The 23,676-nt window shown below is 35.5% G+C and overlaps 1 long non-coding RNA gene across 1 annotated transcript in view; it reads right to left on the bottom strand.

The window, feature by feature from the left end:
• Window positions 1–5,815: 5,815 nt before the first annotated feature.
• Window positions 5,816–23,676, bottom strand: part of LOC106998165 (uncharacterized) — a 48,894-nt gene continuing 31,033 nt past the window's right edge. The window contains exons 3-4 of the long non-coding RNA XR_013416986.1: window positions 10,846–10,914; window positions 5,816–6,867 (exon numbers count right to left, since the gene is read on the bottom strand). This is a non-coding gene — a long non-coding RNA (uncharacterized LOC106998165). The remainder of the gene's footprint in view (window positions 6,868–10,845; window positions 10,915–23,676) is intronic.

Below are 23,676 nucleotides of genomic sequence, written 5' to 3'. Positions count from 1 at the left end.
GATTTTTTTTTTTTCAGATTTAAATAATGAGTTAATCTGAAAAAAAAAAAAAAGAAAAAGAAATTTGTCCTCGAATTTTAGCCAGGAATTGAATGATGACAAATCCTCAGTTTTCATCCTGCTGACTCCTCTGGGGCCTTTAATACTTGACAAATAGTAGAGAAGAAAATGTAGTGCTGAGAATGTGAAAATGCTATTATCATCTTTCTAGAGTATTGCATAAAGTTGATGGTCATCAAAATTATAATTCCAGGAAGAAAGAAACATCCAAATAATTAATTTGAATAATTTTCCAGGAATTCCAAATGTAGGTCTTATATGAACCTTGACAACAAAATTTGTTTAGTAGGTACAAGCAGTGAGAGGAAGCACAGAACTCTTGGGAGTCAGGCAATAGTCCTTGAGTAGCTGATTTCAGCAAGCCCACCTTACAGGACATATCTCCAATGGCATTGCAAAACCAAGCAGTGAGGAAAACCTGCACATGTAAGCTTCCATGATGAGATAAAATACCAGAAGAAGCAGGGCCACTGCAAAGGCTACTTTGTAAATAAACATAAATAAGCAGACTAAGATCTACGCAAAGATTTATTATATATATATATTGGAAACCAGTTTTATAGACAGTTGTCAAATGAGTTACAAACCACAATCTCTTTAAGGTACCATGTATATTAAGGAAGTATTTTCTTCTTCTAGACAACAATCTCTGACACAATCCTTTCAAAGAAAATGTCTCATTTAAATCAAACACTACTTTGCTGATTTTTAATTTACAGAGAATTTGAAATTAGAAACTTAAATTATGTACCATCTTACATGTCACATCATTGATCCTCTTTAAAATTCTACATATAAACAAAGTAAAGCAAAGACATGAGGAATTTTAAAAGACTACCTCGTATTATTGCCAGAGATGCAAATCTTGATATTCTCTCAGTAAAACTGTATTTACAGGAGGCAAGTGTTTTTCAACCACACTTTATTATTTGGCCCCAAATATCTTTCATACATTCCTTTGAGACTTATCTTGGCAAACAAGGAGGTAAAACAAGTAGGCCAAATGGCACATCACAAAACTCTCAAAAGTAGAACATACTCAGAATTGTAAAGGACAATGCTTATGACATTTGGTATTTCATCTTGACACCAATAAACTTAGAAGGGAACCCTTATTATCTATTATTGCCTGAATTTTTAAGCCCCAAATTAAACATAATTTAAGTTATCTTAGTTGAAAAACTGATGATAATCTTATATTTTAAAACTATATGATTGCATATAGGTAGGCTTAAATGCACATACCATCACACATAGAATCACAAATAATTATAAAAGAAAGTGAACCCATTCTTTTTGAAACAATTAATATGTGCAGATTTTCTTTACTGTCCACATATATTTAAAATTATAAATCAAATCTTAGCAGCATTAATTCATCACTGATACATAAAATCTTTACTAGAATTAAAATTACTACAAGGCCATTGAGTCATTAAAAAGAAAAGCCAAATGCTTATAAGTAGATTTAACAATACCAAATTTGCTCTGAAAGAATAAAGGATACTGTGTCACATAATCTCCTTATTTACTTTGATTACTGGTCTGTAATTTTGCTGAAAATTACAGCAAAACAATAAAAAATGAGTTTTGACATTCAAAGTCAGATTTGGTTGTGCCAGCAAAGAGCATATACTATGAATCAATAAATTTGAGAAGCATTCCTTTTGAATAATGATTTTGAAAATTCTCATGAATCCAAAAAAGTAAAATGCTCCTTTTCTATTTTGAAATTCTGTTAAAATATAACTCCCTATATATTCAATACATTGCTTGTAATAATTTAAAAAATAAAAAACAAATAAAAACCACAAAAAACAAAACAAAAAAAAGAAACTCAAAAACTATTTAAAGAAACCAATAAAATAATACTGGTATTATCTACAGTACTCCTAATGTTCTGAAGAAGTCTAGTAAAAACAGTTGGGAATGTTAGTACTGCATTTTAGTCCATAATTTGAGAAAAGAATGAGCTGGAAAAGCATAGTAAAAGTTGTGTCATACAGACTTATCGGGATGCCAGGCAAGACTTAGACCAAGCCAATGTCACGTGAGACCCAAGAAAAAAATATCTGCTTACACTCAGCCACTCACACTGGATACGGCATCTGACTGGATTACCAGAAGTGATATTCCTCACCATGTTAACTAGGCTAGGAAGGCAGAGATCATTGACAGTAGGAAATTTCATTTCTAGAACTTGTCATAGTCTGAACCATTAAATTGTGAAATAACTACTTATTTACATTTCTCATTTCTATTGTAATCTAAGAATGTCACCATAGGCAACAAACAAAAAAGGGTTATGTTTATTAATAATATTGCTTTTGCCAAGAGAACTTCCTAGTTTTTATTTTTATTTTTACTTTTTTTATTTTTTGAGTCAGAGTTTCACTCTTGTTGCCCAGGCTGGAGTACAATGGCATAATCTCGGTCCACTGCAACCTCCACCTCCCGGGTTCAAACGATTCTCCTGCCTCAGCCTCCCAAGCAGCTGGGACTACAAGCATGTACCACCGTGCCTGGCTAATTTTTTGTATTTTAGTAGAGATGGGGCTTCACCATGTTGGTCAGGCTGGTCTTGAACTCCTGACCTCAGGTGATCCACCCGCCTCAGCCTCCTAAAGTGCTAGGATTACGGATGTGAACCACTGCACCTGGCCTCCTAGCTTTTATTAAAATAGCTGTGCATATTTTTATTCTGCCCCAATGATAAATGTTTAATGTGACTTAGAAAGAAAAGGCTGGAAACTACTGGGGACTTCAGTGAACCATAACATAATCTGCAAACCTTAACTCAAAATAAGATCAAATGTATGAAGAAATTTACCACTTACCAGAAAAGCTACTGATTTCATACAGTAGAAGCCACGTCTATTTAGATAGACTAGCACTTCACTATGGCTAGGCATAGCCTCTCCTGACTCCCACCATCAAATGTTTGTTACAAGATACTTTATAAAATATTGGAAAATAGTGTAACGATGCAAAATCAGAATGTAGTATAACAAAGCTAGATACGATCTCTCTCCTTGCTTTCCTTTATAAAAGTAAAAAAAATCCCCCATCCTATGTAAATGGAAGTTAAAATATGGTGCATATAATAGAGTCCTTTAAAAAATTCTGTATTTCCTTGGACATAGAGAGGTATGGAAGGCTTATCATAATTCTCCTAACCACCTAAGCTCTCCTCTTCTAACATTTTGTGTGCTATATTTTACTTGGTGGAAAATAATGTCCTTCCTGTATTACTCTCCCAGCTGCTGAGTGGTACACAAATTTATAAACTTAAAGTATAACATTTGAAAGAAAAAAGATTAGTATAACAGAATAAATGACTGATTGAAGGATCAGTTTAAGTAGGACCATTTAAAGTTAATCCAATTTAAATAGGAATAATACTAAGAAAAACAACCTTATTTTTGCATAATATTGACAATTTTTCATTGTGTCTAGATGAAGAAAAAAATTGCCACTGGGTACTATTTTTAATACTTTGAAATAATGTACAGAAAAGTTTAATTCAATTGACATTTGTACTCTTTCAGGAAAACTAAAACAAAAACAAAAACAAAACCCAGAAAATAACAAGAAGTTTTTGATAAATAGCACAAAAGTAATCTTAAAATATTCTTTGAAATCTACAAATTAGTCTCCAAACATTTTTTGGAACAATTTCCTATGAACAGCATTATGAAGATTTAGTTTCTAAATTCTCATGACCAACAGGTAAGTGCTGAAAAATAGTTTAAATTTTTCTTCATGCTGCCTGTTTTCTTAATAAAACTTAAAATATGTAAATACAGAAAAATAAAGTAACAAATGGCAGGACTTCAATTTTTACAAATGCATATGTAATAAAAGTTTGGATCAGAAAAAAATGCAGAGGATTGATTGACAAATCAGTCAGTACTAAGAGTTCAGGGTATCTGAACTTAATGTTTTGATGGCATTACTGCTTCCTGAAAGCATACCGATGTCTCAGCCAGAAATGGAATCTTTGTGGAGCACAGAACTCAGCATTGAAATCACCGTGCTTTGTTACTTTCCATTTTTATTTAATTAAGTGAGTTTCAAAACACTTTTATTTCATGAAATAAACCTAGCTTTTTATATTTTTAAAATTTTGAAACATAGAAATTTATGCCTGCAATCTGGGTGGTATATCTGATCACACACACCTTATCTAGTGGCAGACATAAAATTGAATTGAATTGAATATTATTCAATTCAATTTTTTGCTTTAGCAAAAACTAAAGTTCAGCAAAAACTAAAGTTTAGCATTAGCTCTCATAGGAAAAGTAATTTTCAGTAATTTACCCTGTTACATGTGTGGTTTAACATATTCTAATCATTTTTGGAGTCTTCTTATAATTTATATAAGTAATACCTCTATATAGGCTACCTATTTTATTGAATTTAGTAAGATATGCCAGTACATGCCAAATAGAAGAATTCTGGATTAACCCTAACCCCAAATTAACTGATCTTGAAAGATGTCCAGATATCCTTCCACATATTTACACAACCCAACTCAAATGTAAACTGACAATGAAAGACCTTTCCAAATTCTCTTCCATAAAGATTTAGAGAAAACTATTAAACCAGTTAATATGAGACAAAGGATATTATTTTATGTTCACTGACATTTTTCTAAATGATTTTTTGCAACTATGGTAATTAGGCTAAATGTCAAATGTGCCGTGTTGACTCTTGTCCGAGTCAGAAGTAAACAGGAAATTTCAGATTTTGACATTTTCATTCATTTTGGAATTGACTGATAATGACAGAGATCCAATACTACAGGTAATCATCCTGTTTATACAGACTGTGCAAAATGAGTGTACCAGCTAATAACACAACAGGAACATAGAAAGTAAAACAAGAAAATCTTTATTATGTTTTTTCATGAGAGAAAGAGGTGGTAGAAAATCAAATGTTCAGATTTCCTGGGTTCTTTGAGTGTCAATAAGGACAAAGCTTTTTAAGTCTGTACATGATGCTTTAAAGGTGATTCAATTTAACTAGTAGATAGGAATAGTCCTAATGAAAACAACCTTATTCTTGCATAATATTGGAAATTTTTCATAGTGTCTCGATGAACAAAAAATTGCCACTGGGTACTATTTTTAATACTTTGAAATACTATACAGAAAAGTTTAATTCAATTGATATTTGTACTCTTTCAGGAAAAGCAAAAACAAAAACCAGAAAATAATAAGCAGTTTTTGATAAATAGTACAAAAGTAATCTTAAAATATTCCTTGAAATCTATGAATTATTCTCCAAACATTTTTTGGAACAATTTACTGTTCCACTAACAGCAATATGAGGATTTACCTTCTAAATTCTCACGACCAACAGATAAGTGCTGAAAAATAGTTAAAATTTTTGTTCATGTTACCCATTTTCTTAGTAAAGTTACATGCTATCAATAAATAGTTAAAATCTTTTCAAAAAACATCATTGATTTTTTTATATTGGATATTGCTTTTGGTGTTAATCAGTCCTAACATTATGAAATGTAGCCATTGAGAAAATGATAGGTGAATAATAGTTATTTAAATCAAGTATGTTTTTTTTTTACTATGGTGAAAACCTCTGAAAACATTTTGGATATCTTAATTTTTATCAGAACTGATTCATCTGCTTTATTCATTTCAAAAATATTATCATGCTGTTGAAAGAAGAGTTTGTTAGTAACAAATAGTCATGATTCCAACTCACATTTTGAAAAAGAAGCATGAAGCTGGAGGACTTGTGTAAAATTTTAATACAAAAGTACAGTAATCAACACAGTATGACATCAATATAATAATAGATATGTAGATCAATAAAACAGGATGAAGAACCCAGTAAAGAATCCACACATTTACAGTAAATTGATTTTTAACAAAGATGCCTAGGCAATTCAAGAGGAAAACAATCATCTTTACCACAAGTGGTGTTAGAACAAATGGATCGCTATATGCGAAACAAAAACCAAACCAAAACGAAAAACCTTAGATGCTTACTTTACACCATATACAAGTTTAAATAAACACGAATCTGAGACAAAAGTAGAAAAATTAAAACGATCCACATTTTAGAAGACGACATCTGATAAACAATGTGTGTCCTTAGGCAAGAATTTCTTAGACATGATTCTGAAAGCCTGATTCACAAAATAAAAACTGGAGAATTTGACTTCATCGAAATTGAAAACTGATGGTATTCAAAAGATCCCATTTCAAAAATGGAAAGGCAAACCACAAAGTGAGAAATACATTTGCAAACCATACATATCAGAAACGCTTGTATCCAGAATATAGTTGTTATCTGTTGCCGAATTACTGTAATACTTAGCATCTCAAAACAACAAGTCACACAGTTTTGAGGGGCAGGAATCTGGAAGTGGCTTAGCTGAGTGGTGCTGGCCCAGGGTGTCTCAAGACAAGCTGTTGGCCAAAGCCGCAGTCATCTGGAGCTAGAAAATTCCGTGCTCACTCACATGGTTGTTGGCAGACCTCGGTTCCTTGTTGGCTGTTGGAAAAATACCTCAGTTCCTTATCCCAAGGGCCCTTTATAAGCCATCTGATTGTCCTCATGACACGGCAGCTGGATTCTCTGGAATGAATGATGCAAAGGAGTTTGGCAGGGGAGAGAAAGAAGCTGAGATGGAAAACACAGTCTCTTATAACCTAACCTTGGAAGTGATATACCATCATTTCTGCCGTATGTTGTTTGGTTCTTTTCGTCAGACCAATCCTGGAGCAATGAGGAAGGCACTGCTCAAGGGTGTAAATGCCAAAAGATGAGGTCATCTGGCTATTGAACAGAATACATAAAGAACTTTTGAAGCTCAATAATAAGTGACAAATAACAAGAAAATAGGCAAAATATTTCAATAGGCATTTCACTAAAGAAGATATACGTATGGCTAAAAATAAAATAATAAAAACACCAAATGAAGACATCCTCAACATCATCAGTCATTAGGAGAATGCAAGTTAAAATTACAATGTGATATCATTATATACCCACTAGAATGACTATAATCAAAAAGACTGACCATACCAAGTGTTGGCAAATATTTTGAGAAACTGGAACCTTTATACATTTTTGGTGGGGATGTAAAATGGCACAACCCTTTTGAAGAACAGTTTGGGAGGTTTTAAAGTTAAGCATCCATACCATATGACTCAGCAATTCTAATCTTAGGTATTTATCCAAGAGAAATAAAATCATATATTTAGATATCCACATAAAGATTTGTACATAAATGTTTATAAAATCATCATTTACAATAGCCACAAACTGGAAACGACCCAAATGACCACCAATAGGTGACTGGAAAAAACAAAATATGGCATCAATACAATAGAATGATACTCAGCAATAAAATAGAATAATCCATGCAACAAAATGAATGCATCTCAAAATCATAATAAGTCATTTCTATGAGTTTTCTATTGCTACCATAATAATTCCTACAAACTGAATGACATAAAAAAATACAAATGTATTATCTTATCATTTTGGAAGCCATAAGTCTACATGGGTCTCACCAAGGTAAATTGACAGGGCTGTGTTTCTTTCTGGAGGCTCTAGAGGGTAATCTATTCTCTGACTGTTCCCTTCTAGAGGTCCCCTCCATTTCTTGACTCATGGCTCCCTTCCTCCAACTTCAAAGCCATCAATGGCAGACTGAGTCTTTCTTGCGTTGCATCTCTCTCACTCTTCTTCCATTATTGTATCTCTCTGACCCAGCTGAGAAAGGTTCTGTGCTTTTAAGGACTGAAGTGATTACATTGGGCCCATCCAGATAGTCCTGGATAACCTCCTCATTTATAAGTCTTATTTACATTGGCAAAGTCCCCTTTCCAGTGTGATGTAACATATTGACAAGTGCAGGGGGTTTTATTTTGCAAACCACACTTTTATATGAAATTTCTAGAAAAAGCAAAAATAAGTAGATGAAAATTATATCAGTATTTGCTGGGACTGGGGGTGGGAGCAGATTTCACTAAAAATGGACATTAAAGATCTTTTTAGAATGACAGAAGTTATCTAAAATGGAATCTATCATAGTTGCACAATTCTAAATTTTACTAAAAATCATCAAGTTGAATATTTTCAATGGGCGAATTTTATATGTAAAATGTAGTTCAATAAAACCATTAAATATTTTTAAGTGAATAGAAAAAAGCAAAGAAAAATAATTTATTGAAGTAGTTAATACTATTAAAATAAGCCCTGAAAACATGGACCTCTTATTTGGGATTTTGACTCTTGGTGAATTTCTGTTTTCTCCCAATCAATTAAATAGTGTTTTGGCTTTTGTCATAAGCACATTATGTTTACATTCAATATATCATCTGCTGATCTTAAACACATTCCTATTACATCATTTGATAGAAGTGCACAACTTTGAGACTTCTGAATTCAAGGCCCCCCAAAAAGCTTTTCTTTTAATACTTTCATTGGATAAATTATGAACACATCAACAGAAATGCTAGAATCAAATCTCAAATGCTTCATCCTACTATATGTGTAAAACTATGATTCATTATTATTAAGAATCATAACAAAGTCCATTCACCAATTAATTTTTTTTCACATAAATGTGTGGTGAAACATTTATTTACAGTTTCCTTTGCCTGGCAAGTGGTAAACCACAATACTGAAAATTTATGTCTTTTCTGAGTACGTAGACTTAGTGACAAAAGACCAAGCACTTCATACACATTTGCTCCAGACGTACTCAGAAGGGTCATGTTACCCTAGTGAAGAATAAAAGTACACACTCTGCACCTTTATTAGTGATGAATCATTAATTTATTCTGATTGGACTTAAAGTTATGAATGAGTCAGCTAACTGAACTGTGTGAAACGGTGGGTGGTACAAGGAGAAGTTTGATGCTGACATATTTAACTATAGATGTTAATGCCTTGCTGTGTATATTCCCATGATGAAATTGATTCTGCTTTTGCTTTGTGCCTCGAGGTCTCCTACAATTAAAGGTGTAATGTCTATGCATTGCTTTGAAATGAAGAGTTATCCAAAGAGAAGGTATTACCATATTACAGAGCTATCTGATTAAAGCTTACCAAAACATTATGGACAAGAGTGAGCGCCCTAATAGTGCATGCCAACATGATCTCATCTTGAAGTATGAGAACGTAAGAATCAGCACATACTTCTAAATACTTCCTTCAAATAAATAAAGAGAGGCTAATTGTTTAGCTCATTTATTTTATTTTATTATTTCTTCACTATAATTTTTCCTACTCTACTTTTACTATTGTGGACTTTTCAAAATCCCTTAAAATTGATGGCCATGTATTAGCATGTAATTTAAAAAGCTTCAATTTCTTTTCCCATGTATGGGTTATGTTAACAAAAGAATCAGGAGTTAAATAGATATATCCATGGGAAATGCAATTTTAGAGATGTTTATCAATGTCTATATTTCATTAATTATTTTTAAAGTAGGGCTTTGAGGCAGAAACAATTTTTCCATTATATCTGTAACCATAAAAGATGAAAGATGCATTCATTTTTTTTCTTCAACTTTTATTTTAAGTTCCAGGGGATGTATTCATTTTTAACTAAGTGGAAGTAATGCTTGAACCATGAATACAGATACAGATTCATTTGACGAGGTTTTGTTGGTCTGATTCATTAATAGTTTTTTAAACGTTAACATTCTTACCAAGCAATTTTTATTTCTTAAAAAAAAGTCCTGAGTTTAATAACAGGTTAGAATAGTTTCTGTTACCAAAATGACTTTGGAATTCCACATAATTAGAATCAGATAAAATGTATGTTCTGCAACCAATTTCAAGGGTGCTATTTAAAAAAACCATGACAACACCAGGATTTAATTTCTGACCTGTTTCTCAGATCTTTTTATTTAATCTGCAATCCAGCATTTAAAAAAAAAAAAAAATCCCACAAGGAAGCACTGGACTTAAGACAAGATAAACCCAGGTAAAGAATTATTTTTCTTGAGAAGTGACTGGGATCAAGAGAGACTGAGAGACCTTTTGTTTCTTGTCAGGAAACCTGGATTTCCATTCGATTCCCACGGAAACCTATTGTGCAATCTAGAAATATTTTATGTCCTTAGCATAAATGAATGGAATTGACTATATAAACTTTTATGAAAGTAAGTTCTAAAACCCTATTCTAGAACTCAAAACGTTAATACCTTGTCTATAAACAAACGGGTTGAAAAGTCACCTTTGAAGTTTAGAAGCTGTATCTTAAATTCTAGGCCTGTTCATGAAACCACAGGTTTACTGGAGCAGATAAAATAAGGAAAACCTTGTGAAAATTTCTCAGAAGTTAAACCCACCAGAAATGTGCCTAATTTTTGCATTTTCCACATCTAAGCTTCTGGTCAATTAGAAAGACTATGGTCAAAAGGGGTACATTGCTTAGATGCTGGCATTGATTTAATTAAAAGGAAAAATGGAAGAAAATGAATTCTAAGAATGGGGCAAATCTTAATGTCTTAATTTGTTTTGTGCTGTGAGTCTGAGCAATTTATAAAGAACAGAGATTTATTTCTTACCATTCTGGAGTAATACACAGCAATTTAGGCTTTTTCTAGCCTGCTCCTCTAAATTCTTCCATACTCTACCCATTACCCAGTTCCAGAGTGGCTTCCAGTTTTAGGTATTTGTTATAACAAGGGTGCCACTCCTTCGTACCAATTTTCTATCATAGTCCATTCTGTGCTGCTATAATAGGATACCTGAGACTGGGTAATTTATAAAGAACAGGGATTTATTTCTTACAGTTCTGGAGGCTGAGAAGTCCAACATTAAGGTGCTGGTATCTGGCGATGGCTTTTGTGGTGCATCATCCTATGGCAGAAGGTGGAAGGGTAAGAAAGCATCAGAAGGCAAGAAAGAGTTGAAATCACTTTTATCAGGAACCCGTTCCCATGATAATTAATCCATTCCTGTGATAAGAGCATTAATCCAGGTCTGAGCCCTCATGATCTAATTACCTCCTACAGGTCCCGACTCTCAACACTGTTGCATTGAGAATTAAGTTTCCAACACGTGGAGATAGGTCAGCCTGTCTCAAGAGAGGGGTCACTTGTGTGTAGGGCAAAAAGGGGTTATGGGAAGACTTTATTTTACCTGTTACTGTATCTCTCTCACCAAGCTCTCTACCAGCTCTCATGAAAATGTGCATTTTGGGGGACACATTCAAACCACAGCTGTTAAGTAACTCTCATTTTCCCCTTGTTCCCATACCCATAGTCAAGCTACATGAAATGTTTTTTTTTTTTTTTTTCCAATTAGAAGTAAATAGTTGTAGCTACTTCAGTTTAGTAAATATCACTGAATAGCATTTCATGAGACAAATTCAGTAGATAAACCTAAAGGTCCTTGCTGACATTTTTTCATGTCAGTCTTAATAGCTTCTTAATCTCATTTTAATTATCTTAGTTTAAAAGCCAGATTCTAAATGGGTTACATAGAATGACCAGTGGACAAAAACTAAAGGAGTCATTTTAGATTTTAGGTTGGAGGCTTTTTTTTTTTTGAAACAGAGTCTTGCTCGGTGGCCCAGGCTGGAGTGAATTGGTGCAATCTTGGCTCAGTGCAACCTCCGCCTCCCGGGTTCAAGCCATTCTCCTGTCTCAGCCTCCCGAGTAGCTGGGTTTACAGGCATGCACCACCATGCCCAGCTAACTTTTGTAATTTTAGTAGAGATGGGGTTTCGCCATGTTGGCTGGAGGGTTTTAAATGAGTATTTGCTCCTATTAGAGGCTGCCTTGGTAGTCATTGCCAGATCTGGTGCCTTGTACGGTGCCTGGTGCATGGGAGAGAATTATTAAATGTTGGATTAATTAACAGACATACCTCAACCAGGCTTTATTGGGTCAGCTTGTCTTAAGAGAGGGGTCACTTGTTTGTAGGGCCAAAAGGGGTTATGGGATGGGTTTATTTTACCTGTTACTGTATCTCTCTCACCACGCTCTCTACCAGCTCTCATGAAAATGCTGCTCTCTGTACCTTCCCTGACCATATATTTCCAGAAATGCCACATCACAAATATTACACAGGAAATAAAGCATCTAAAATTGTAAACCCTCTGACCAGAATGTCTTTCATCTGACCGAGAACTTGAGCTAAAAAATCAAACCCCAAACCTCATGGAATTTTAAAATTTGGGGTTTCTGGTGCTGAATATTTTGTGATTTGTCTTCTCTTGAGGCTTAAAAATTTTTTATGTACTGGTGCAAGTAAATATAGAGGTAGAAAATAAATAGGCTTTTGTTGGACAAGTGACTTTGAGTGCACACTGTAACGTGTTTGAGGAGAGATTTTATAATAAAACTTAGTTGGTCCAACAAAGCCTAAATGTTTATGTAGCTCATTCAAACTTGTCTGTGTCCTCAAATTGACACTGTTTTACTTCATACCATATCAGATAAAGTTTAATGTGTTTATCTCTAGGAGAAAGAGCTTCTTGTCAAACACGAAAATAAGAGAGAAAGAGGTGGAGTTTCCTCACTGAAATTAGTCAGTAACATGCTGTGTCTATTATGAACCCTCACATTCAACAAAGTGGAGAATGCCAGGATACTGCAGCAAATGGAGTTTTGCTGAAGATCAAAGCAACATAAGCTGCTGTAACAGACTTTATGTTCTGTCTTTGCATTTCCTGTAGGTGGTGAGCTCCTGAATTGTGGTAATTACCAGTCCCTGATTGAAGGCAATTCATTTCCTTCCTGACACTGAAAATATCAAAAACCAAGCTGCCTCTCGATGACCCTGACTTTACAGCCCATTTGTAATTATTCTGATCAGTTGCAAGGGGAGGTAAGAATTAGAATATGTCTTGTTTAAGAGATTCTTTAAGTTCCTTGCTGGAGCTTATTTTTAAATACCCTCGGTAATTTGTTTTATATTCATAAACAAACTAATTTGATCACTTCAAATTCTTACCAAGTTTTAATTAGTCTGTTAATAAAAAAATTATAGCTTATCCAAGTATACTTTTACAAAAAAATTGTATCTTAATAATTCTATTACTTAATTGAATTGCAAAATTAAAATTGTGCACAAACATTTTTTAGGTTGAAAAGTTTAAAAAGAAAAAAGCATGTACAAAAATACACTCTAGTTTTCATTTTTAGATAGAGTAATTATATCTGTCATATATAAAATTTATATATATGAAAGAATCTATATTTTTCATATATTTATATATAAAAGTAATCATATATATGATTTTTACCTTAGGTAGCTCCAAAGATAAAATTCTTAAGATTGATAGAGAGCTGAGAAGAAATTTTAAATAGTGGATATAACTTGTAATCATTTAAGATTTAATTAAGTCACATTTTCAGCAGATGTCCTAATAAATACAATAGTAGTAATTAGCATTATTATTAGGATAGTACCTGAAATAAAGGGTGTAAACATTACATAAAGCTTGGATAGAGAGCTGTAGGCTCAGAATCAAAAAACTTCAGACTGGAAACATACCTGAAACAACCTTAGTCAATTCCTGAGTTTTACAGTTAAAATTCAGTTTCAGACAAACAAACTGTCTCAAGTTAAATTGTCACTTAGTGGCTTAGTTGAGGCAATAATTCGTGTCTTCTACTTCTAATTCATTTACTCTGGTTTTTTAGCATTTTTAACATCACTATATGTATTGAACTATTCCTATAATTATTAATTTAAACTCTCAAGTTAAACTTTTACATACAGAATAATACCTAAACATATTTTATATAGTGCTATACGTCTGGTAGATAACATTCAATTTTTTATTGCTTACTCCATATTTATTTCTTTTGTACCAGCATAATTATGGCAGTAGAGGAAAGTTAAAAAGAAAGGGCAAATGCACACAATTTTCACCATCATATATAATTTTTAGTTTTTACTTCTAGAATTTATCCATGCTTACATGTTTTCTGAAGTTGTAATGATGAGGAAATACAATCTTTGTTCTGTTTTATTTAATTAACATTATATTATGACATTGTCGTGTTCACAATTACTAGTTTAGCAACTACATAATATTTCACTGACTTAATTTGATAATTATCCAGTCATTTCCCTCTTGTGAGTGATTAGGTCATTTCTAATATTACTATTAAAAATGCTGTTGTGAATTTCTTTGTGTACATTGCTTTTCTATATTGTTTGTCTTTTGATTTTTTTGTGTGGATAAATCATATTATGCTTATATGGATAAATTATGTCATATAAGTTCGTGTGATTAAACAGCACAGTCCCTCTTTTACCTGAAGTGGAACATGAAAACAGCAGAGAAGCTACAGGCAGGACTGGCCCTATGTGCAGAAGGGTACCTAGAAGTCTGCAAAGATAATTTATAGGACAACCCCCCAAATCACCCCCAGTGGTCTTTCCTAAAATTTCCAACAATGCAATTTCTCAGTACCTTTTTAAGAGGTAAATTTTTAATAAAATTAAGGCATTTCTAGACTAAACAAAGGAAAAGCATTAGCTAACACATATGCAGGATGTAGTTTATATGGTTAATTCCCATTACCAATCATAAATTCTTAGGCAGCATAGACTCAATCCTTCAAACAAGTATTAAGAACAATATTGAGAGCATGACGCTCTTATGTCTCTTGAGTGAAAGAAAATAAGATAATTGAACTTCAATCTCTCATACATTATAAACATGTTTCCTACACAAAACACATACCAGTCAATGAAAAGATCATGCTTTTCACAAGTTCTTTAGGACTCAGGCCCAGAATTCACAAGATTGTTGTGATTTAGTCACTCATTAGTGTTCAGCATTTATTTTCCTGGCATATACAGCTATACAGCTACCATGTATTGCAAAGCTACAATGTCTCAGCCACTTTTTTCATGATCTCATTTCATCCTTATAATAACTCTATATAGTATCTATTATTTCTCTCATTTTACATATGGGGACATTAAGGCCCAGAATGTTGAAGCATTTTGCATAACATCACAAGCTCTGAGTTATGAAGTGGCATAGCCAAAATTCACCTTTCTCTGAATGATTATTCTGTAAGTACTCCTTAGTGAGCAGGGATTTCTACCATAATATGTCAATAGTTTTTTGGGGCTATCCGAATTCTCTTGTGATTTTTCTATTCATAAAACTTGAAAAACCTCTTAGTTAATTCTTTTTCCCAGAATGTCAGTCATGCTGGACTTTTACTTTACTGTTAAACACATAACTAGAGAAGTGCAAGTGGGAACCACATTTATGACCCAAAATGAACTTTTCAAAATTTTTTGAAATGCTATAAATATTTTGCACTCACTCTTCATGACTAAAGTGTACTAAAGTCACAACAGATATTCCAAATCAGCAGTTGTGTTGCCAATGGAATCTCAACAATATTAATTCAGATTTAACAACCACTCTGATTCATCTCCTTAGATTCAAGTCCCATAAAAACACAGGATGAAGTCTCATGACTTTTATTAAAATGTCTGTAAATATAAGCCCTAAAAAGCAATGAACTCTGATATGGTGTTTGGATCTGAAAAATTTTGGAGAAGAAAAAGAATGTAAGAATGTACCTGCACCATAAACATAGCAACTTCAGATTTAATGACATTTTTTGTTAAATTTTGTTCAGTAACTAAGCTGATCTCTTAGAAAATCATTTAAAATTACTCACAAGAATGTAATTATGTAGTGTTGGAATGATCTTAGTACACAATCGAAAAAAAAAAAATCCTTTCTTTCATTGCCTCAAAAACTTCACCCAAAAAAAGGATTGAATGAATTCCAAGTTTTTAAAGGTTAAGAATTCTACTACAAATTTAACTTCAAGGAGAAAATACTCTAAGTTATAATTAATGAATTATTGGTAAATGTTTAGGATACAAAGTTTTATACTACAAATCCACACACACACACAAAAAGTTTTGAATCCATAATAGGTAGAAAGATAGTGGGTGATATGGTTTGGCTCTGTGTCCCCACCCAAATCTAATTTTGAATTGTACTCCCATAATTCCCAAGTGTTGTAGGAAGGACCCAGTGGAAGATAATTTGAATCATGGGAGCGGTTTCCCCCATACCGTTCTCATGTTCCTGAATAAGTCTCAGGAAATCTGATGGTTTTATCAGGGGTTTCTGCTTTTGCATCTTACTATCTTACTCATTTTCTCTTGCTACTGCCATGTAAGAAGTGCCTTTCACCTCCCGCTATGATTCTGAGTTATCCCCAGCCATGTCGAACTGTAAGTCCAATTGAACCTCTTTTTCTTTCCAATCTTGGGTATGTCTTTATCAGCAGCATGAAAATGGACTAATATAGTAAATTGGTACCAGTAGAGTGGGGTATTGCTGAAAAGATACCCAAATATATAGAAGTGACTTTGGAACTGGGTAACAGGCAGAGGCTGGAACAGTTTGGAGGGTTTGAAGAAGAAAGGAAAATGTGGGAAAGCTTGTAACTTCCCTGTGACTTGTTGAATGGCTTTGACCTAAAGCCTGATAGTGATATGGATAATAAGGTCCAGGCTGAGGTGGTCTCAGATGAAGATGAGGAATTTATTGGGAATTGGAGCAAAGGTGACTCTTACTAAGTTTTAGCTAAGAGACGGGCAGCATTTTGCCCCCGTCCTAGAGATTTGTGGAATTTTGAACTTGAGAGAGATGATGTAGGGTATCTGGCAGAAGAAATTTCTAAGCAGCAAACCATTAAAAATGTGACTTGGGGCCAGACACGGTAACTCATGCCTATAATCCCAGCACCTTGGGAGGCTGAGGTGAGTGGGTCACTTGAGTCAGGAGTTCAGGACCAGCCTAGTCAACATGGTGAAACCCATATCTACTGAAAATATAAAAATTAGCTGGGTGTGGTGGCATATGCCTATAGTCCCACCTACTCGAGAGGCTGAGGCAGGAGAATTGCTCGTACCAGGAGGTGGAGGTTATAATGAACTAAGCTCACACCACTGCACTCCAGCCTGAATGACAGAGAAGAGAATCACTTGTGGCAGGAGGCAGAGGCTACAATGAGCTGAGATCACAAAACTGCACTCCAGTCTGGACGACAGAGTAAGACTCTGTCTCAAAAAAAAAAAAAAAAAAAAAATGTGACTTGGATGCTGTTAAAAGTATTCCACTTTAAAAGGGAAACAAAGCATAAAAGCAGAAAATTTGCAGCCTGATGATGCAGTAGAAAAGAAAAACCCATTTTTTGAGGAGAAATTCAAGCTGGCTGCAGAAATTTGCATAAGTAATAAGAAGCCCAGTGTTAATCCCCAAGACAATGGGGAAAATGTTTCCAGGACATGTCATAGGCCTTCATGGTAGCCCCTCCCTTTACAGACCCAGAAACCTAGGAGGAAAAAATGGTTTTGTGGGCCAGGCCTGGGGTCCCCATGCTGTGTGCTGCCTAGGGACTTGATGCCCTACATTCCAGCTGCTTCAGCCATTGCTAAAAAGGGTCAAGGTAGAGCTTGGCTTATGGTTTCAGAGGGTGCAAGTCCCAAACCTTGGCAGCTTCCACATGGTGTTGAGCTGGCAGGTGTACACAAGTCAAGAATTGAGGTTTGGGAGCCTACACCTAGATTTCAGAAGATGTATGCAAATGCCTGGATGCCCAGGCAAAAGTTTGCTGCAGGTTGGGGTCCTCATGGAGAACCTCTGCTAGGGCAGTGTGGAAGGGAAATGTGGGGTTGGAGCCTCCACACAGAGTGCCTACTAGGGCACTGCCTAGTGGAGCTGTGAGAAGATGGCCATTGTCCTCCAGATCCCAGAATGGTAGATTTACCGACAGCTTGCACCATGCACCTGGGAAAGCTACAGGCACTCAACACCAGCCTGTGAAAGCAGCCAGGAGGGAGGCATACCCTGCAAAGACACAGGGGTGGAGTTGCCCAAGACTTTGGGAACCTACCTCTTGCATCAGTGTGACCTGGAAGTGAGACATGGAATTAAAGGAGATCACTTTGGAGCTTTAAATTTTGACTGCCCTACTGGATTTGAGACTTGCATAGGCCCTGTAATCACTTTGTTTTGGCCAATTTCTCCCATTTGGAATGGCTGTATTTACCCAATACCCATATTCTCATTGTGTCTAGGGAGTAACTAGCTTGCTTTTGACTTTATAGGTTCATAGGCGGAAGGGACTTGACTTGTCTCAGATGAGACTTTGGACTATGGAATTTTGGGCTAATGCTGAAACGAGTTAAGACTTCGGGAGACTGTTGGGAATGCATAATTGGTTTTGAAATGTGAGGACATGAGATTTGGAGGGGTCATGGGTGGAATGGGTTTTGCTCTGTGTACTCACCCAAATCTCATCTTGAATTGTACTCCCATAATTCCCATGTGTTGTGGGAGTAACTCAATGGGAGATAATTTGAATTATGGGGGTGGTTTCCCCCATACTGTTCTCATGGTAGTGAATAAGTCTCACAAATCTGATGGTTTTATTAAGGGTTTCTGCTTTTGAATCTTCCTCATTTTCTCTTGCCACCACCATGTAAGAAGTGCCTTTCACCTCCCTCCATGATTCTGAGGCCTCCCCAGCCATATGAAACTGTAAGTCCAATTTAACCTCTTTTCCTTCCCAATATCAGGTACGTCTTTATCAGCAGCATGAAAATGGACTAATACAGTGGCCATTAATCGCTTGAACTTTTAACTGTGAAGAATGAAATTTTGCTACATATTCAGCCTAACTTTACATAGTTAGCTAAGCTCTATATCATTACATAATTACAAATATAGTTATATGATGAGTTAAGTCCTATGAAAAGGAAAGAATATGATTCCATGTAGGTACACACAGTCCTCAAAATTTGCCTGTAAATTATTTGGCTTTTAAAACAAAATTTTTGATAGAAAATATTTTAAATTATAGCCTCTCCCCACCTGAAACCTATTGAATGTGTAATTAAGTTGAATTGTGCTTATTATACTTGAGACAGAACTTTGAGTTCAGGAAGGAAGGAGGCAGAGAACAAATATTTACTTCTTTCTGGCTACAGGACTGGCTGTGAATAAAATTTGGCATAGGCAATATACATGGGAATTTTTTTACTTCCTTATATTTATTCCTCTCTCACTTGAATATTGCTGCTATTTGGGTATACTATGCTCATTTCCTAATTTAAACTATGCTTATTAGCACACTTCCCAGGACCAGCCTACCCCCCAAACTACTCTGTGCCTCAAAATTATCTCCTCCATTCTTGTTCCTACTACAGTGCCTTGCATATAGAAGTCACACAATAATTATTCATTAAAAGAATGAATGAAATAAGAAACATAGAAAGTGTTAGAGAAAGCACCAACCTAACAGGAAGAAAAGATGTGGCTTTAACTGATCTTTTGTCTCTTTACTTCTTCTACATTTCTATTCTCAGCTATTCTTCAAGTTTTATACAGTTGTTCTGTACAATGATTTCTTGAAGGCAAAAGCCTGAGCTCCAACAAGGTTAGGGGGCATCAGCGCAGATGTTTTATGCACATTTTTAGAATTGGTGTTGATAGAAGTCTCATTTTTAAATGATGTAAAAAATGAGGCTGTATAGCCTGATTCCTAATACTCAAAAGACCATTATGAATCATTATTAAACAAAGCAAACACATAGTTGTCACATGATATAGCAGTTCTAGACTTGCTTCATGTCTAGAAACAGTGATGGTTCCTTAAGAAGCCACATCTCTGTGCTATCTAACACATACAGTGGCACGATAAAACAGTACAGTTACTGGGCTCTAATGTAGTTCATGGCCAACACTGCTTAGTGCTGAGTGTGGCACCCACGGTAATTTGTGGGCGAGGTGCCTCCTTAGGCCTTTCCTGTGTTGCATACCTATCTCATTGCTAAACTGCATCTGGTTAGAAAGCCCATCCACATGCTCTTGTATGGTCAAAAAGGAGAGACTTCCTCTATACAGAACTCAGTCAATGCCCGGCATGGGCACACGGCAGGCTGACAGCCAAAATATGCCCACTAAGCCCCTAACAAATGAATCATGAATCTGGGTGACTGGAGAGACAAATGTTTACCATGGAATGGTAACAAAAATGTCTGGGCTTTTTGCCATTTCGGAAAAAAAAAAAAAAAAAGAAAGAAAAGAAGCATGTGAACCTTCCTATCCTTTCCCAGATAGAGCTCTGAGAAGGTGTAGTACAACCCTCAGTCTTTGGAGGGGCATATTGACAACAAAATGATACCTTGTATAATTTCACAACTTTGTGTGTGTGTGTGTGTGTGTGTGTGTGTGTGCAGTGATTTTCTCTCTTGTGGTGACTGATTTGCTTTACCATAAAACAAAGTAGGATGATACTATTATAATTTATCCTTTCCTATCACATCGTGTTTTAATTTAAGACTATAGAGCAAATAGACTGTGTTATTACTCATTGAACATCAAGAATGAAGAAAGAATAATATAAGGTTTTTGAGTATGGTTCTTTTCTCTGCTCAGTATCAATTCTTGCTCTGCCACTATCTGGCTGTGGGATGTTTGGCAAGTTACTTAACATCTTCCCCTATAATGTGGTCATTGAGACTAGACAATATGTGTATATGTATTAAGTGCCTGGAACAGATTAATAATAAATGCCAGTTGAAAATTATTTATTTGCAGAGGATGATGGTGGATAGAAGGCAGGACTAGCTTGCAGCTCCTGCCCACATGGACAGAGCAGCACGTGGAGACTCACATAGTGAACTTTTGCTCCAAGAACTATCACAGGAACATACCAGGAAAGCCGAGATAATCCACAGACCCTTTGAAGGAATGGGATCACTGCTACAGGCTCTCTGAGATGCCAAAAAAACTGTGAGTTGAGTTGCTTTCTCAGGAGGGACTGAGAAAGGTGGTGGTCTGGGACATGTTCTCTGCCTGTCACTAGCTGCCTGAAAATAGACTCAGTGCTGCAGAGGGGATATGGTGGGACTGAGACCAGCCTTTAAGACTGCAGGCTGTGTGGGAGCAGGGTGAGGCCTGTGACTGCCGGCTTTCCCCTACTTCCCTGGTGACCTGTATGATGCAGCAGAGGCAGGTATAATCCCCCTGGGAATATAACTTCATTAGACTGGGAACCACACCGCCATCCCATACAGCAGCCGCAACAAGCCCCACACAAGGAGAGGCTGGGCTCAGACATACCTATCCTTGCCCCCACCTGGCAGTCTTTCTCTATTCACCCTGGTAGCCAAAGACAATGGTCATAATCTTTTAGGGGCTCCATGGCCCTGTTCACCTTCTGAGAAACCCAAATACTTAACCAGGTATCCCTAGGGCCAGTTTGCATACTCCCTCTAGGACCACAACTGATGTGCTCTTGAAAGTACCACCTCCTGGGTGGAGGCAAACCAACACAAAACCAGTGCACTAAACAAAAACATAACCAAAAACCCTCATAGAGTCCATTTCACTACTCTGCTACTTCCACCAGGGCAGGTGCTGGTATCCACAGCTGCAAGACCTGAAGATAGACCATATCACAGTACTCTTTGCAGACACTCCTTAGTACCAGCCTGGAGTCCAGTAGCTCTGCTGGGTGACTAGACCCAGAGGAGCAAAAACAATCACTACAGTTTGGTTTCAGGGAGCTCCATTCTTAGGGGAAGGGGGAGAACACCACATCAAGGGAACACGCTTGAGATTAAAGAATCTGAAAAGCAGCCCCTGAGTCTCAGATTTTCCCTCTGACATAGTTTGCCCAAATTGGGGGGAACCAGAAAAACAATTCTGATAATATGATAAAACTTATAAAGTCCTAAAGAACTTATAAACTTCTTCGGGACTCCCAAAAGATCATACCAGCTCACCAGCAATGGATCCAAACCCAAACAAAATCTCTAAATTGCCAGAAAAAGAATTTGGAAGGCTGATTATTAAGCTAATCAAGCAGTCACCAGAGAAAGGTGAAGTCCAACTTAGATAAATCAAAGACATGATATAGGATATGAGAGGAAAACTCTTCAGTGAAATAGAAAGGATAGATAAAGAACAATCACAGCTTCTGGAAAGCAAGGACACACTTAGAGAAATTGAAAATGCACTAGAAAGTCTCAGCAAGAGAATCAAACAAGCAAAAGAAAGAACTTCAGAGCATCAAGACAAGATTTTCAAATTAACCCATTTTGTTAAAAAAAAAAAAAAAGAAAAGAAAAAATAATTTTTAAAAATGAACAAAGCCTCCAAGAAGTTTGGGACTATGCTAAACATCCAAACCTAAGAATAATTGTTATTCCCAAGGAAGAAGAGAAATCTAAAACTTTGGAAAACATGTTTGAGAGAATATTCTAGACATCCAAATGCAAGAAGCTCAAAGAACACCCAGAAAATTCATTGCAAAAAGATCATTGCCTAGGCAAATAGTCATCAGGTTGTCTGAAGACCAGATGAAAGAAAGAATCTTTAGAGCTGTGAGGCAAAAGCATCAGGTGACCTATAAAGAGAAACCTATCAGATTAACAACAGATTTCTCAGCAGAAACCCTACAAGATAGAAGGGATTGGGGTCCTATATTTTAGCCTCCTTAAACAAAACAATTATTAGTCAAGAATTTTGTATCCAGCCAAACTAAGCTTCATAAATGAAGGAAAGATACAGTCTTTTCCAGACAAACAAATGGTGTGAGAATTTGCCACTACCAAGCCAGCACTACAAGAACTGCTAAAAGGAGCTCTAAACCTTGAAATAAATCCTCAAAATACACCAAAATAGAACCTCCTTACAGCATAAGGCTTACATGATCTATAAAACAATAACACAATGAAAAACCTACAACAAGGTATTCAGACAACAAATAGCAAAATGAAAGAAATAATACCTCATATCTCATTACTACATTGAATGTAAATGACCTAAATGCTGCACTTAAAAGATACAGAATGGCAGAAGGGATACAGATTTGCCAACCAAATTTCTGCTGTCTTCAGGAGACTCACCTAACACATAAGGACTCACATAAACTTAAGGTAAAGGGGTGGAAAAAGATATTTCATGCAAATGGACACCAAAAGTGAGCAGAAGTAGCTATTCTTACGTCAGACAAAACAAACTTCAAAGCAACAGCAGTTTAAAAAGACAAAGATGGACATTATATAATGATAAAAGAACTAGTCCAACAGGAAAATATCATAATTCTAAATATATGTGCACCTAACACTGGAGCTCCCAAATTTATAAAACAATTACTTGTAGACCTAAGAAATGAGACAGACAGCAACACAATCACAGTGGGGAATTTTAATACTCCACTGATGGCACTAGACAGGTCATCAAGACAGAAAGTCAAGAAACAATGGACTTAAGATAAACCCTAGAACAAATGAACTTAACAAATATTTATAGAAGATTCTACCCAACAACTGCAGAATATACATTCTACTCATCAGCACATGGAATATTCTCCAAGATAGACCATATGATAGGCCACAAAACAAGTCTCAGTAAATTTAAGAAAATCGAAATTATATCAAGTACTCTGTCAGAACACAAAGGAATAAAATTGGAAATCACCTCCAAAAGGAACCCTCAAAATCATGCAAATATATGGAAATTAAATAACCTGCCCCTGAATGCTCAATGGGCAAACAATGAAATCAAGATGGAAATTAAAAAATTCTTTGAACTGAGTCATTGTG

The sequence above is a fragment of the Macaca mulatta genome, chromosome 4, assembly GCF_049350105.2.
Source record: "Macaca mulatta isolate MMU2019108-1 chromosome 4, T2T-MMU8v2.0, whole genome shotgun sequence".
Lineage (NCBI taxonomy): Eukaryota > Metazoa > Chordata > Mammalia > Primates > Cercopithecidae > Macaca > Macaca mulatta.
The sequence above is the reverse complement of the archived record's forward strand: the minus strand, read 5'-3'. Positions and strand labels throughout refer to the sequence as shown.